The sequence below is a fragment of the Schistocerca nitens genome, chromosome 7 (assembly GCF_023898315.1).
Source record: "Schistocerca nitens isolate TAMUIC-IGC-003100 chromosome 7, iqSchNite1.1, whole genome shotgun sequence".
NCBI lineage: Eukaryota > Metazoa > Arthropoda > Insecta > Orthoptera > Acrididae > Schistocerca > Schistocerca nitens.
In genome coordinates this window covers 135,909,246-135,926,651 of record NC_064620.1, presented here as the reverse complement: position 1 = coordinate 135,926,651, position 17,406 = coordinate 135,909,246, and positions in this window count along the sequence as shown.

Sequence of the window (17,406 nt, the reverse complement as noted above, 5' to 3'; positions counted from 1 at the left end):
TTTATATATGAAGTCGTTAAATAAGATTGTAAAATCACAGTGTAAGCCATATGAATAAATACATATAAATGTGCACATGTACGCTTTCGCATGATAGAATTATTGAGCAATTCTTTTTCTCTGAGGTCTCTCACGCTTCCAGCATATATTGGCTTACCTACAGTTATTTACTGTTTTTTCAGGAGCTTCACTACGGCTTCATAATTTTTCAGTATGATGCTGAACCAACACATTAACGTTGGAAGATCGTGTCCACATAACAGTTGCTCACCAACGAATTTTGAGAGCCGATAGGTAAACTTTCTTTTCTTGAGGAACAGCATTTTTAAACATTCGTTTGTAAGTTATGCACGTGAGCGGGGCCCACTTGATATGGTGCATGGGGGCTTAATTAAAATATAATGAAAATAATTTTTAAATTTTTCGTAGCTGTTTGTCCGATTACGAGTCTCGTAAACGGTTGGCCCTGACTAGTATTATTACGCAATCTGACTGCTTAGAACAATAACAAAGAATGAAATGGAAATTTTCATTAACACAATTAATTAATTAAGTCCCCAGCAACTATAAAAACCTACGAAACCAAGCACAAGTGTAACTGTTCTGTGTGTGGAAGTATGACTCAACGTACGCATCTGGCACGGTTCTTCTTCAATAACACAAGAAATTTTAAATATCATTTATACTGAATTAATTAAAGAAAATAAAAATACCATAATTACTCAAGAGAACCACAATTACACTCTAATCCAAGAACACAAACCAGATGCTTTGTTGACTGAACCTGTAATGACGCATTATTTGAAACATGGAAATAATGAAAAATAAATCAAGTTTCGTTACCTTCATATATTGACCAAAATCACTCTAATCATTACAATATATCTCCACACCGACTCGCTATTACCACATCTCAACAAGAACTTTTCAGTATCACATCTCAGCAAGCACTCCCTACTAGCACATCTCAACACGAACTGACTACTACGAGTCCTCGACAAGCACTGCCCACTACGACATCTCAATAATCACTGCCAGTGGAGGCGGCGGAACAATGCTCTCTAGCGATCTCTGGCGCTGTAGCTCAATGTAGCCACCTTTCATATGCCCTTCCTCCACGGCTAGAATTTGATGGTATTTTTGCCAGCATTGGTGGTGAAAATACCACCAAATTCGTCAAAAAAATACAGACAAAAGTAAAAGATAATATTAATACGTAAATATCATATAACTAGATAAAATTTTGGCTTTGCACTGACCTTTCAATAACCTAATATATAAAATACAGTAAGCAATACAAATTCTTTCATACATGTGACTTTACATAACAGTTTACACAAGTATTATGTGGTTAAACAGTTCAATCAATAGCGTCAGCAATGACGAATATGTGCAGGTAAGAGTCTCATAACTTTTCACAAACAGTAATACACAAAGAATCAGTTTCTACAAATATTCACATAAACGCTTTCCATAGCCCAAGAAACAAGTAGTTGACAGTTCCAGCAGTAGCACCCAGCAATGGTCAACAGGTGCAAAAACCAACAAATGACATTTTTTCAGTAGAAACATTCCATCAGTGGCACCCAGTAATGTTGAATAGGTGCAGACACCAACAAGTAACACCATTTCAGTATAAGCAGTTCCATTAGTGGCACCAGCAATGTTGAGCAGGTGCACACAGCAACAGGTGACATCTTTTCAGTAGAAGCAATCCATCAGTGGCACCCAGCAATGTTAAACAGGTGCAGACACCAACAGGTGACATCTTTTCAGTAGAAACAGTCCATCAGTGGCACCCAGCAATGTTGAGCAGGTGCAGACATCAATAAGTAACACCATTTCAGTAGAAGCAGTCCATCAGTGGCACCCAGTAATGTTGAATAGGTGCAGACACCAACAAATAACACCATTTCAGTATAAGCAGTTCCATTAGTGGCACCAGCAATGTTGAGCAGGTGCTCACAGCAACAGGTGACATCTTTTCAGTAGAAGCAGTCCATCAGTGGCACCCAGCAATGTTGAGCAGGTGCAGACAGCGACAGGTGACATCTTTTCAGTAGAAACAGTCCTCGACAAGCACTGCCCACTACGACATCTCAATAATCACTGCCAGTGGAGGCGGCGGAACAATGCTCTCTAGCGATCTCTGGCGCTGTAGCTCAGTGTAGCCACCTTTCAATGGCATGCAACATACTGTAGGAAATCGTAGTTTTACTGTTTCTAAGGCTTTGGCGTGCATTAACGGTTGCTGTTGTTTACATGTGACATTCTGAATCCGACGTGGAATAGAGTGCTCTGCACACTGACGGGAGGGAAAAGATGCTCATATCTACGAGCGTCGGCTTGTTTGATGGGAGACATCCTGCACTTTAGCAACGCCTTCGAGAACCGGGAGGTTTTGTGCAGAGCGTCGTGGTGGCGGAAGCGATCATGAGAGGACACCGAAAATTGTGTATGACGTAGTAAAGAGGCTTGGAAAATAAAACTGTCGTTATTTGCAAACAAATAAAACTTCCATTGATCGGTGGTTCGGCAAAGAGAGATTGAGAGGAAAGCACTATTGCAGAGGTCGCCATGGACGTTCCACCAGATCAAGGCGGGAATGTTCGGGCTACATTCTGCAAATTCTGTGTCATAGTATGTTCCACGGGTTGTCCTAAACTGTGTTGGAGCTCTGGTGCTAAGAAGGCAGAGTTCCAGCTCAGAAATAAATTGCTATATTTATGGGTATAAACTGAGCGTGATTTTGCTGCCCCACAGAGGATTGTGGGCACTGAAATCCCACAATAGGAGAAACCCAGCTGCACTGTTAAGTCCACCAGGTCAACGGGCGGATGGACACACACCAGGGTTAAGTCATGAAGTTTTAATAATCACCTCGAAAAATAAAGTTCGTAATTACGTTTTTGTTTGTTTGCAGCTGAAAGTCTCTGGTCCCGGTACACATTGAAATGTCCTCGACACAATACAGTAACACACCAACAAAGAAAGTAAAACGAAATGGCGCAGGTCATCTCCGCTACGTCACGAATTGAGCCATTTCGTTTTGCCCCCTCTGTCAGTTTGTTACTGTATTGTATCGAGGAAATTTCAGTGTGGACCAAAGGCATAGTACTGCAAACAACAAAAAAGTAATTATGAATCTTTATTATCGAGGTGATCATTAAAAATTATCAGTCCACCCTATACCGTTGGGCAACGGCCTTGCCGCAGTGGATACACCGGTTCCCGTCAGATTACCGAAGTTAAGCGCTGTCGAGCGTGGCCGGCACTTGGATGGGTAACAATCCGGGCCGCCATGCCCTGTTGCCATTTTTCGGGGTGCACTCAGCTTCGTGATGCCAATTGAGGAGCTACTCGACCGAATAGTAGCGGCTCCGGTCAAAGAAAAACCATCGTAACGACAGGGAGAGCGGTGTGCTGACAACACGCCCCTCCTATCCGCATCTTCATCTGAGGATGACACGGCGGTGGGATGGTCCCTTTGGGCCATTTGTGGCATGAAGACGGAGTGTGCTACCCCCTACAGTTACCTCACGGACAGGTAAACATGGACTGTGACACTTCCAGTGGAGTGTTTAGGGCCATTCGCTCGCTGAAAACGTCCGAACTATGAGCGTGCAGGCACCTCCAGGCGCCCTCTCAGTATCAGAAAGATTTTTAAAGCAGCCGTTATAGTTTTTAACTTAGGGTATCTGAAAACCATGTCTCCTGTAATGCCACGCAAACAGCAGCGCACGTAATCGTCAACTGAGGCAACTCGATTAGGTGGCGACGTTTTAATTCCATTGAAGGATCGTCGGATTAAAGCAACGGAGGGGAAATGGGGTACATGTTACTTTACTAGTGGTCTGTGTTACTCCTAAGAGTACTGATAGGCTTCATCTCTGGAGGAGGGATGGTGACTGGATCGACTAGAACCGGTGAATCATTATCCATTTTCGATTCTCCCATTTTGTCTTCAGGCTCCGGTTGGTGCTAGGGCGCTGGCTTGTTTTGTTTTGGCGGTAGGGAGCTTTGGCAAGTGTTCTCTTTCGTGAGTCCGGAGAACAAAGAAGCGCTTCCAACTGTGGCGGTGGGGGGGGGGGGGGGCGGGAGAGGGCTACCACTGAAGACGTATGGGTGTTGGAGGCCAAGGGAGCTGGTGTCCACTCCCTCGACTGAGTCACAGGCTCTGAACTGTGACTAGGGCCTGGATCTGGAATATCGTCTTCGTCGTATTAGGTTCAAAGTTAACTGTTCACTCGGCATTTTCATTTCTTCCCGTTACATTTTGCTTTCAATAGGTCCCGATATTTATCCTTGCAATACTTTACGCGTCTCTGCTATTCTCAGCTTCGATTAACCGATACAAGCACTGCGAGCAACCTGTTTGTATGGTAACTGTACGTGATTTCGCGTTTCTGGGAAGCCAGTTTTGTTTCGACCAGAGAGGGAAGCCTCCATGGGGTGGAAACCACGAGACGGGCCTCATTTGAAAGAGCATTCGGCGTTATTCTGGTTTCTGGTGCTGTGTTTGGAGGGGTCTTGCTCTGTGTTCCGTCTTTGGAAGAAGGCAGCATATGTCTGGTGACGATCTCTGCTGGTATCGAGATTCTACAGTGATGAAAGAGTTTGGTGAAATCATTTCAATTATTTTCTGTGATGTAGATTAGGCAAAGTGGTTAGAATGTTTCCCCATTTTGGTCACGACTGTTCCGCGACTAGGGAGGCAGCAGTGTGCTTGAGCGTGGTAATATGGAAACTTGAAGGTTTTTCTTACTTGATTAAACGGAAGCTGATTATAGCGCTGTATACCACTCTTTCAGTTTGTTGTGCCGTAAATTCAAAGTTGAAATAGTTATTTATTTGTTCAAAGTTGTGGACTCGGAATGTGATGTTCCGATCACTTGTCGTGAATTTTGATTTTATATCTGTTACTTTAAGGGCCCATGTACGGTTGTAAATGATTTACCGATGTATATTATTATTGGTCTACATATTCCGGAGTTATTTCGATATAACCTATATCAGTCCTTGTTACAGGTGCATAATATAATGCCCTGTAGCAAGGCCACCAACTTGTTGTAGAACGTGCATTTGCCCCACAGTCGATGACTCTTCGGGCGTATCGGAAACCACATAATGAGTCGCAGTCGCAGAACATTATTAATAAGTAACTTTTCTTTGCAGCTGCTTACAAGGTAGGTTGACAAATGCTATTTCGGTGACTGTTGCTTGCTAGACATTGTGCGTTGTGTTCTCGCACATTAAATGGTGTTACGTGAAAAAGATATCCAAGAATTAAGCGTTGACGCTGAGAGTTTAATTATTCTGTGTTGTTAAGGTCGGGAGCGAAAAGCTATTTACAATTTGTACGGAAACCAGATGGCAGTTATTAGAGCCGAGGGGGTCGAAAGGGAAGCAGTCGTTGAGATTATTCAGTCTGTATTTTGAGCAAGCAAAAGAAAAATCTGGAGTGGGAACTGAAGTCCAGGGAGAAGAAATAATCACTTTTGAGGTTTGCCGATGACATTGTAATTCTATCAGAAACAGCAAAGGTTTTGGGATAGCAGTTGAATGGAATGGACAGTATCTTGAAAGGAGGATATAAGATAAACATCAAGAAAAGTGAAACGAGAATAATGGAATGTAGTCGAATTAAGTCAGGTGATGCTGAGAGAATTAGATTAGGAAATGAGGCACTGAAAGTAGTAAGGAAGTTTTGCTATTTCGGAAGTAAAGTAACTGATGATGTTCGAAGTAGGGATGATATAAACTGTAGACTGGAAATGGCGAGAAAAGCGTTCCTGAAGAACAGAAATTTGTTGACATCGAGTATAGATTTAAGTGTAAGGAAGTCCTTTCTGTAAGTATTTGTATGTAGTGTAGCCATGTATGGAAGCGAAACATGGACAATAAACAGTTTAGACAAGAAGAGAATAAAAGCTTTTGAAATGTGGTGCTACAGAAGAACGCTGAAGATTAGATGGGTAGAGCACGTAACTAATGAGGAGGAACAGATGGAATTGGGGAGAAGAGAACTTTGTGGTACAACCTGACTAAAAGAAGGGATCGGTTGGTGGGACAGATTCTGAGGCATGAAGGGATCACCAATTTAGCACTGGAGGGACGCGTTTGGGGCAAAAATCGTAGATGGAGACCAAGAGATGAATACAGTAAACAGATTCAGAAGGATGTAGGTTGCAGTAGTTACTCGGAGATGAAGAAGCTTGCACAGGATAGATTAGCATGGAGAGCTGCATCAAACCAGTCTTTGGACTGAAGATCACAACAACAACAACATTTAAAGTCAATGACTACAAACCTGAGGAGACATCCTTATTGCACAGCTGTCCGCTATAAGCAGAAAGCTAACACTTGTTCGGATTTGGATGAAACCTTACTCATTAGGCCGTATAAAAATAGCACCTACGCAAGCCCTTCTTTTCAGTTGCGCTGAATTATAAAACTTCATTTGTATTTGGTTATTCCTATTATACTTTACGAGATAACGCCTCCAGATTGTTTTTTTTGGGATTAAAAATTATACTTCTTGTCTAGCTTGGAGGTTTTTGTGCTTAACCGTCAGTAATGGTACTTTTTAAAATAACACATGTCTTTTAAGATGTAGATTTCGTTGCTGTGTTCGCAAAGTATGATGACATACCGATGGGAGGACTGTTCAAATTCTTCATATTGATATGACAAGCGATCCCAGCGTTTCACATTCCTGAACCTTCTTCTCCCAACTGAATACTGTGCATGTCGACGAACGAAAAGAGTTCTGCGCAGGGTTATTCACAAGGTCAGGGCTAATGCGGTGCCCTTCCGCACGCCCCACAAGTACGAGGGGCGTTTGAAAAGTCCGTGCAAAAATATAAACTACTTACGTGTTTGGGATAAACCTTTTTTATTTTTCGACATAGTCTCCTTTTAGATTTATACACTTCGTCCAAGGCAGTTCTAATTTGTTGATCCCTTCCGAATAATAGGAATTGACCAAGTCTGCAAAATAGCTATTAGTTGCTGCAATCACCTCCTCGTTTGAATAAAATCTTCGTCCCGCCAGCCATTTCTTCAAATTGGGGAACAAGTAGTAGTCCGAGGGAACCGAGTCTATAGAACAGGGGGTATGTGGAATGAGTTTGAATCCTATTTCCAATACTTTTGCGACCACAACTGTTGAGGTGTGTGCTGGTGAAATGTCATGAGCGAAGGACTTTTTTGCGGTCCAGTCGCCGGCGTTTTTCCTTCAGCTCGGTTTTCAAACAGTCCAGTAACGATGAATAATATGCACCTGTAATAGTTGTATCCTTTTCCAGATAGTCGATGAGGATTATACCTTGTATCCCTTGCGAATCCCAAAAGACAGTCGCCATAACCTTTCCGGCCGAAGGAATGGTCTTGCCCTTTTTTTGGTGCAGATTCTCCCTTGGTAGCCCGTTGTTTAGATTGTTGTTTGGTCTCAGGAGTATAGTAATGTATCCATGTTTCATCCACAGTGATGAAACGACGCTTCAAGTTCTGTGGATTCTACCTGAACAGCTGCAAACCATCCTTGCAACACTTCACACGGTTCCGTTTTTGGTCAAGCGTGAGTAATTGTGGAACCCATCTTGCGGGTAGCTTTCTCATGACCAAATGTTTATGCAAAATATTATGTACCCGTTCATTCGAGATGCCCACAGCAAAAAAAAAAAATGGTTCAAATGTCTCTGAGCACTATGTGACTTAACATCTGAGGTCATCAGTCTTCTAGAACTAAGAACTACTTAACCCTAACTAACCTAAGGACATCTCACACATCCATGCCCCAGGCAGGATTCGATCCTGCGACCGTAGCAGTCGCGTGGTTCCGGACTCAAGCGCCTAGAACCGCTTTATTTTTTCTATTTTTTGTTTTGCATTTTGTTCGTTGTTGATCGATGTGTTTGGTTGTTGCGGACGTCACATGACATCCGGTCAAGTTCGTTTTGTTGATCCTTTCACTCAGTTTTTTTTATTACGGAGGCCAACCAGATCTCTGACCGAACACGCTGAGCTACCGTGCAGGCTATGACCACACCGAAAATTTTGAAACCACTTGTAAACTGTTCTAATCGAAGTTGCAGGGTCACCGTAATGTTTATCAAGCTTCTCTTTAGTCTCCGGAGGCGTTTTGCCTTTCATAAAGTAATGTTTAATCACCACACGAAATCCTTTTTCGTCCATTTTTTGACAATCGCTCGACTTCCTTGATTCACACGAATGCCAAACACAATATGGCTCAAACTTGGTGTGCGTTCTTTCCAATGATGCTACTAACTAATCATGACCTCGATACGGGCCGGTGGTGCCATCTCTCGAACTTTTCATGGTCTTTTCAAACGTCCCTCGTAGGTTCAATGGCAGCAGAGCATATGTCCAAACCTCAGGTCCCAAAAGCATCTCATAATTAGGGCAAAAATGGTTTGACATCACCTCTGTAAGCTATAACTCTAACCTTGACGGTAAAACATCTCTGTCGAAGGCTAGGATAAATAAATAATTGTCCATTCTAGCATTTTTCGTTCCTCACTGAAAGCAGCGGACGAAATGTACTGTGCGCTGCTCTGTGTTAGTGGACCGAACATCGACTGCAATATCTAGTCCCGATTGACATCAGATCATGAGCCCTGCTGACTTTGTTATGAGGAATGACGAAGATTGGTATATCTACAAGCAGGCCTGATGTACCTGTGATCGGCTAGCACCGAATATTTCTATCAACATGGATCAATTTCTCATTATCTCTACTGCAATGACTATGACTTCGTTGTTGCAAAAGGCGTACCCATAACTGGTTGCACTGTCTACCCTAATTTCTCGACGCCTGGCTTTCACACAATGGCGTGCCGAAAGAAGAATTGCATTGCATTGCATTGTGATAAGACGTCCAAATTGGGGCAGCCATCGGATATGGTATGGATGAGTTTCATCTTTTTCGTTGCGGATCGTCCGCCCTGTTGCCACTCCTTCCGCCACAGCAATGTCTACCTGGAATAGTAGCCTGGAGTCTCGATGTCCTGAACTGAACAGGCATATACGAGGTGCGGCTAGAAAAAAACGGGACTGATGCTGGAAAAAAACATTTATTTACAATTATTTACAATTTCATGTTATCTCCTTCAATGTACTCTCCTCCTCGGTCTCTACACCGCTCCATACGAATTTTCCACTGTTCATAGCAATGCTGCAGATCATTTTCGGTAAGTCCATACATTACTTCAGTCGCTTTCTCTTTTACTGCTTCAACAGTCTCAAATCTAGTTCCTTTCAAAGCTGACTTGACTTTAGGGAAAAGAAAAAAGTCACAGGGGGCCAAATCAGGTGAGTAGGGTGGATGATCTAAGATGGGAATGTTGTGTTTCGCCAAAAACGTCTTCACTGACAACGCACTGTGAGCTGGGGCATTGTCTTGGTGAAGGATCCATGACTTTTTTCTCCACAAATCGTTCCGTTTTCTCCGTACTCGCTCACGTAGGGTAGCCAGGACGCTAATGTAGTAATGCTGATTCACTGTTTGTCCCTCTGGTACCCAATCAATGTGCACAATCCCTTTGATGTCAAAAAAAAAAAACAATCATCATTGCCTTGAATTTCGACTTTGACATTCGTGCTTTTTTTTGTCGTGGAGAACCAGGAGTTTTTCAATGCATCGATTGGCGTTTAGTTTCGGGATCGTAAGTAAAAAACCACGATTCATCGCAAGTAATAACATTTTGTAAGAAGGTGGGATCACTTTCAATGTTTTCCAGGATGTCAGAACAAATCATTCTTCGGCGTTCCTTCTGTTCAATTGTGAGACACTTTGGAACCATTTTTGAACACACTTTGTTCATGTTGAAACTTTCATGAAGAATCTGCCTAACACTTTCCTTGTCAACTCCTGTTAACTCAGACACTGCTCTGATTGTTAAACGGCGATCTTGTCGAACAAGTTTACCGATTTTTTCAATGTTTGCATCAGTTTTTGCTGACAATGGTCTGCCAGTGCGAGTGTCATCACTGGTGTCTTCGCGGCCATCTTTAAATCGTTTAAACCACTCAAACACTTGTGTTCGCGATAAACAATCATCGCCGTACACTTGTTGTAACATTACAAACGTTTCAATTGCAGATTTTCCTAGTTTGAAACAAAATTTGATGTTAACGCGCTGTTCTTTCTGTACACTCAACATTTTCCGACGCACAGACAAAACGTCAACTACTTAAAACAGACGCCACGGGCAGACTGAGTGCAGGAGGCAGATGAAACTCGAGCAGTAGGCGGAGCGAGAGTCACGTGACAGGCCACGCGACTTTCAGCCTTATTGCATTCGTTTTATTGTTTCACCAGTACTAGTCCGGTTTTTTTCTAGCCACACCTCGTATGAAAAGTTAGCAGCTCAGTCATCAGAAGCGAGATCCCTAAGTTGTCATGGACCGTGAAAGTAGGCGACAACCTCCCGCTCCATGACGGATTGCTACTGCAATAAATTGCGGGTGTGAACATAAATCCACTCGAATGAGTGGTGGATGGAATCTTCATGCACACGTAAGACGTATCGCCCCAAATGACTTGCACTTACTGAAAAAAATGGACCATAAGTAATTAAGTGAAATAGTTGAGAGTGATTTAGTAAAAGGAGTTAATGTAATACTCTAGGTTTTGGTGAAAATAGCCGCCTGACAAACGAGATATCTCGCCTAGGGAGAAGACGCCATTCGGTCGTCTGTTACGATTGAGTTACCAGGAGTCTGTTCTAGCTACCAGCCTCGCAGATGGGAAACGTAGAGAATCCTCACAGGCCTTACTTGCAGCACGGAAAAAGAAGTAGTACCGTGAAGTATGGGACCCCGTGTTTACCGGTGATGTGCTGACAAAAGGACCATCAGAACCTGGAAGGAGAGAATGATGATCATGATGTTTGGTTTGTGGGGCGCTCAACTGCGCGGGCCCGTACGAAGTCCCAATCTTTGCTCAGTCCAATCTCGCCACTTTCATGAATGATGATGAAATGATCAGGTCAACACTAACACCCAGTCATCTCGAGGCAGGTGAAAATACCTGACCCCGCGGGGAAGGAGAGGAGGGGAGGGTGGGGGGCGGTGAGGGTCGCAATACAGTTGCGTAGATGTGCGTTATAAGTTTTGCAATTTAGCATTTTCCATTTTAGCTGGAGGTGAAGTCATGCTTATGAAACATTAGTAAAATATTAAAATTTTTTCTCGGCCACATAAAATTCGTGGTAACAGAGATCGTCAGACGACGTGTCGGATCTTCAGACAAAATAAACAGAAGTATTCTAAAAAGGTTAATACTTTAACAACTAAAACACAGTAAAATTGGCTAATTTCCCAGTCTTCGTCTTGATTTGCATTCAGTCCTCTGCATATAGATTTGCAATCGTTGAACCCTCACAAATGTTTCCTGATGAACATGGTCTTCTCACATGAGCTGGCACAAGCATTTCCTATCGCTTGTAAAAGCGCCTCACTGACAGTGACCCTAGGTTATTAAACTCTTGTAAAATTTATGATTGCAGTAGGGTGTAAAACAGAACATTTGGTACTTAATTTGGTATGTAGCATACCATTGTAGGTCTAATAATATTAATTAACTAATGCATGTCTTCCTATGAATAAAACGTGGAGTAGTAAATTTTACGATGTCTTAGTAGCAATGTAACTTCTTTCTCCCCTTCAGTGTTCTTGGGTTAATGAACATTTTCCACGATCATTGATTTGCACCGATTCTGTCTAGAGGTGGCGAATAAACTATCAGTTTATCTGACAGATATCCCTGTTCTATTACTGGACTGTGCTTACTCTTTTTACATCATCCCAAGGCGGCTGCCACAATAACAACAAGTAGCTCTGTATTGCTCGACCACGATATTATTGCACGTGGCAGTGATGGCGCTTCGGTCGACTTATCGTGAGTTTTTCTCGTGATATTTCAGGAAGGCACGCTGACCCACTTGGTAGTATACGCCCAGCTATCTCGAAATCAACAGCACGATGCTCTTTCCTTAGTCACCGGCGTACTTGTTTACTGTCAAGTTTTTCCGATAACGGCCACTGGAGGCCAAGTGCAAAAATGTCGTGGCAGCGTAATACGTTGCTGACATGTGTCGTGGGTACACCAGCAAACACGAAGCAGAACAAGCAATACGAATAGGTTGTACCGCTCGATGTGCAGAAGGAACAACGGTGCCAGTAGAATTTGAAGAGGACTGAAGTTAAAGTAAAACGGAAACTGTTTTACCCAGCAGTTTTAATTTCTTTACGTTGCTAAAGTGTTCGCCTGTTTGAAGATTATTGTACACTTTATCTCATGATTAGAATCTGCTCTAGAAACACGTCGTGGTACTTGTAACCCTATCACGACTTTTGTGTGGTCGAGCCAAAAATGTTATTACTGTACTATGTTTCGCAATGTCGTGCCAACCACTGTACAGTTAAGAAATGTAACTACAGTATAGTACCAGTGGCTCTTTAATGGAGCCGGAACGAGCACTCAGACACTACAGATGATTCCAGTTAACTACCACAAGTGTTAGTAATATAAACGGTTTTAAATTTAAGAAGCAGTTACCTATTAGCTGTGCATGTCGAGACCTGATACCTCATCATCAGGCTTTGCTTCAATTAAAAACTGGACAGGTGTGAGTACGGGCCGCGCACTGAGGGTTCCGTACAAACTTAATTATGTACATACAGACAGTTCATCCATTTGGAGAATCGAGAAGCTCGACGATTTTTGCTTTTCTCGACATCGATACTGCCAGGATATCGGTCCCAGGGGATTCCAAGAATTCCGAGAATGTTTTAATTGTTTCAATTTGAAGTTTAAAATCGGATAACAAATGACCAATGAGATTTTTTCGTATAATATAAATATAAATTAACAAATTCTTGTTTTTTTTCTTTCACTTGTAGTGTGAAACCTTGGTCTGTGCCAAATTTCATGATTCTAGGTCAACGTGAAGTAAGCTACATGAGTTAATGAATGAGTTTGCGAGTATCAAATTGTGTGACATAAATAGCCGTATCTATTGATTGCATTGTCTTTGAAGCTTAACGTTTTTGTACAACAAAGACACCACATACCTCAGTATGTGACATAAACATCAACTTTATATGTCTACCCGTTCCAGGGAAAACGGATTTTCAACAGTCGGACAGATAGGCAGACGGATATTAAAGTGGGCTTATAGGGGTTCCGTTTTAACCGATTGATGTACGAAACCCTAAAAATGAAATAACTACAACAATACGTAACACGTGTGAATCGTAACGTCATTTTGGTGCTCTCAGTAGTTCAGAGAGAATTCAGTGGTATACTGCATGTCATCTGTGTGGTAAGAAACAACGGACTTGTTAGTGACCAGATGTACCAACGCGTTGTATCCTGTACTACTGCTCTGCTCTGACGACACAAAATTATCCCCGTACTCGATTTTAATATTTCAATAGGAGCTGCACGCAGATGTAACTAACTACCTTTCTAAATACTGAATGCATCCATTGTCGGCGGTACGTTTAACATTTGTTGCAAAAGAAGTCATATGTTATGATTACCTCGACTTCACATCCTTCCCATATTTACACTAAATAATACGACACACCATGGTACACTAATTTCGCTCTTACCTAGAGGAGAGTAAACTATACAAAATGAACGCAGGTGGGGCCTGGCAAACATTTCCAGCCCCATTTCGCTAACAGATCAGTGGATGTGTAGTAGTTAGTGGGGTCAAGGACACAGAATGTTCACATGTGAACTGTTGAGAAGTTCGATACGTGTAAATGTTACAGTATGAAATTATCTCATTAACCACGTGAGAACGACTCAGGCACTGGTTTGAAAATGAAAAAAACAGGCTCGAAACTAGTCACCATTAACTTAAATGAGAACGCAACAAAGACAGAAACTTAAACAAATAGTAGTATTAAATAAAAGTGCTGGTCCTTCTGCCAACTCAGTGGCGGAGTTCCACAAGTAAATTGTCGTACCGATGTAGTGCGTATCTTCGCTATGAAACAATCTGCACGCTTATTGTTGAGACTGCTATTCAAGTAGATGTACTTCCTCAAAATAAAGACAAGCATGACTATAACAAACTACTTCGCAATATTTAGTTGCTATATCTATATTACAAATGCATACACTAGTTTCATAGTGATTCTCATCGTGCACAAACGAACGAATTTGACACTAGTCATCTTTCACCTTCGGATCGCACAGTGTTCATAACACGCATATATCCCCACTACACGTGTCACACTGCTGTACTAAATGAAAAATTCAACACAACGCCCCGTTGCGACTCAAGGTTGGTTCAAATGGCTCTGAGCACTATGGGACTTAACTTCTCAGGTCATCAGTCCCCTAGAACTTAGAACTACTTAACCCTAACTAACCTAAGGACATCACACACATCCATGCCCGAGGCAGGATTCGAACCTGCGACCGTAGCGGTAGCGCGGTACCAGACTGTAGCGCCTAGAACCGCATGGCCACTCCGGCCGGCGCGACTCAAGGGATTGTTCCTGTCCTTTGCTTTCTGGAGAGACAAAGCACTTTGCTGGAGATAGTGACACTGTATATTACTGTCGCTAACAACAGGACACTACGTATAAATGTTGGTGACGAGATGGTTATGGAACAAAACTCGCGTTTGCATGGGAACTGCAAGGCCAGAGACGCCTGCGTGGTTTCTATAAATCGCTTGAGGCAGGTGTGGATCGATTGTTCCTTTCAAAAGGACACGACAGATTTCTTTCCGCACGATTTTCCTCTGCGAACTCGTTGTCGCCCTTTATTGGGATCATAGTCGGCATGACGTTATACCACAGTTCTCCATCCTCCTGCATCTCTTCTTATTCGCATTCCACTTAGGCGTTCAGCAAATTGACGGATGTTGTGCTGCTCCACGGTGTAGGTTACATACGCTTGTTCGCCCACTGCTTGAATACTGCTCACCAGTGTGGGATCCGTACCAGATAGGGTTGATAGATAGAGAAGATCCAACGGAGAGCAGCGCGCTTCGTTACAGGATCATTTAGTAATCGCGAAAGCGTTACGGAGATGATAGATAAACTCCAGTGGAAGACTCTGCAGGAGAGACACTCAGTAGCTCGGTACGGACTTTTGTTGAAGTTTCGAGAACATACCTTCACCGAGGAGTAAAGCAGTATATTGCTCCCTCCTACGTATATCTCGCTAAGAGACCATGAGGATAAAATCATAGAGATTAGAGCCCACACAGAGGCATACCGACAATCCTTCTTTCCACGAACAATACGAGACTGGAATAGAAGGGAGAACCGATAGTGGTACTCAAGGTAACTTCCGCCACACACCGTCAGGTGGCTTGCGGAGTATGGATGTAGATGTAGATGTAGAATGGATCAGATAAAACGCTTTTCAAGTCATCACTCTTTATGCTGATCTTACACTGCCTCCGTCTGCAAGCCGTCGCTTGCCTTAATCATAAATATAAGTTCAAAAATGGCTCTGAGCACTATGGGACGTAACTTCTGAGGTCATCAGTCCCCTAGAACTTAGAACTACTTAAACCTAAATAACCTAAGGGCATCACACACATCCATGCCCGAGGCAGGATTCGAACCTGCGACCGTAGCGGTCGCGCGGTTCCAGACTGTAGCGCCTAGAACCGCTCGGCCACTTCGGCCGGCTAAATATAAGTCCGTGTGATGCTAAATCTTATTATCTTTACGTAAAGATAAGTATTATCTTCTCAATAACCTACAAATCGTGAGCTACACCCTAATTTTTATATATGAAATTAGTGAATTTATTCATGGCATTTTTGTTGCCTATGCCTGTGGTCACTTTCAGAACTCAAACTAATTATTAAATTAATTAATTTAATAAGATTAAACATTAAATTGCTGGTGTACCCATATACCACCACAATAAAATAAAAACAGTGAATAATTAAGGGAGTATGAATGAGAACAGTAGCATATTTAAGTTTACAAAATAATGACAACTTTTATTAATCCTAGCTAGCTACAACTAGCTAATAAATCTAATACAAAAATGACAAACGCAGATCAGAAAAAGGAAGGGTGTTTGACTGGCAAAGCACACGTTGAGGTGGAAGCTATACAAATTTTCCCCTGAATTAATCCCTTTTAAAACGCAGTCTGACTTTGTTTACATGAATCCACTACGAGGCCCAACTCTGTTCAAGTGGAATCAACTACGACTAAGTATATCACAAGCTATGGTTCACGGGAGAACAGGGAGCTGTGAATCTCATTTAAGAACCCTACGCTGGTGCAGCAGTATTTTATCCTTTCACCTTGATTCCGGCGCGCTTTGTGCGAGGAGCGGTGCGCTGCGGCAGCTGAAATGTTCTGACGCGCCCACGTAAATTTGCAAACTACATGAACTGGCGTTCTGATTATCAGAATGTGGGGAACTTCGCTCTCAGAGCCCTGAAATCCCGGCAGATTTCAGTGTGAGGTGCACCCGTTTGCTGGTATGCGCAAACCAATTAGAGTCAAAGGCACGACGGTGCGTGCTAGAATTGCCAAACGTCAGACAGCCGACTTAAGACCAATAAGTTCACTCTCATGAGACACGATATGTCCGAGATGATGTGCAGTTTCACAGCTGTACAGCTGGAAAATGCCACTGGCAGATGATTTGCAGTTCCACAGCTGTACAGCTGGAAACAACAGCCTAACCGTTTTTCCGTAGTATATTTTCTTCTACGAATGCTAATCCAGCAAGGTATGGAGGAGAATTGTGACGTCCAAAGCTTGTAGAGAGATACTGAGAGAAACGAAGCTGTGAGTGCGGGTCATGAATTGTTTCCAGATAGCTGAGGTGTTGAGACAATAGCTACGAATGGCAATGTGCCGGGTTCTAAATCTGCCAGTATGTTTCCAACCAGTGAGCATTACGCTGCAGAGTTAAATAGTCATTCAAGCTGCAAAGGAAGTCGGATGCAGTAGTTACGCAGAGATGAAACGATTAACGCAAGCCAAGAAAACGAGGAGAACAACACTGAAGCAGTCGAGAAGCTGGTGACTTTAAATAAAGCAGATAGATCAGGAACGAACGGGATTTAAACGGTCTAAGAGTCCACGTCCGAGCTATACACTGCCACAAAGTTTTAATTTGCCACGAAATTTGATGTATTATTGGTGATTACTTGACGCAGTATACACTGCCTGACGAACTCAAAAAGGGGAGGAGAAAACGAAATGGAACGTCAAAGATTGAGAGGGTATGTGATTTTATTACATTGATTACAACATCGAGTCAAATTTACAAAGAACTTGAATAAAATCTCGTTGGTTTTCAAGCCGCGTCAATTCGAATAAAATTCTCGAGCTTTCGATGGCCATCTCCGCTATCGTCGTCAGAAGTAAAACCAC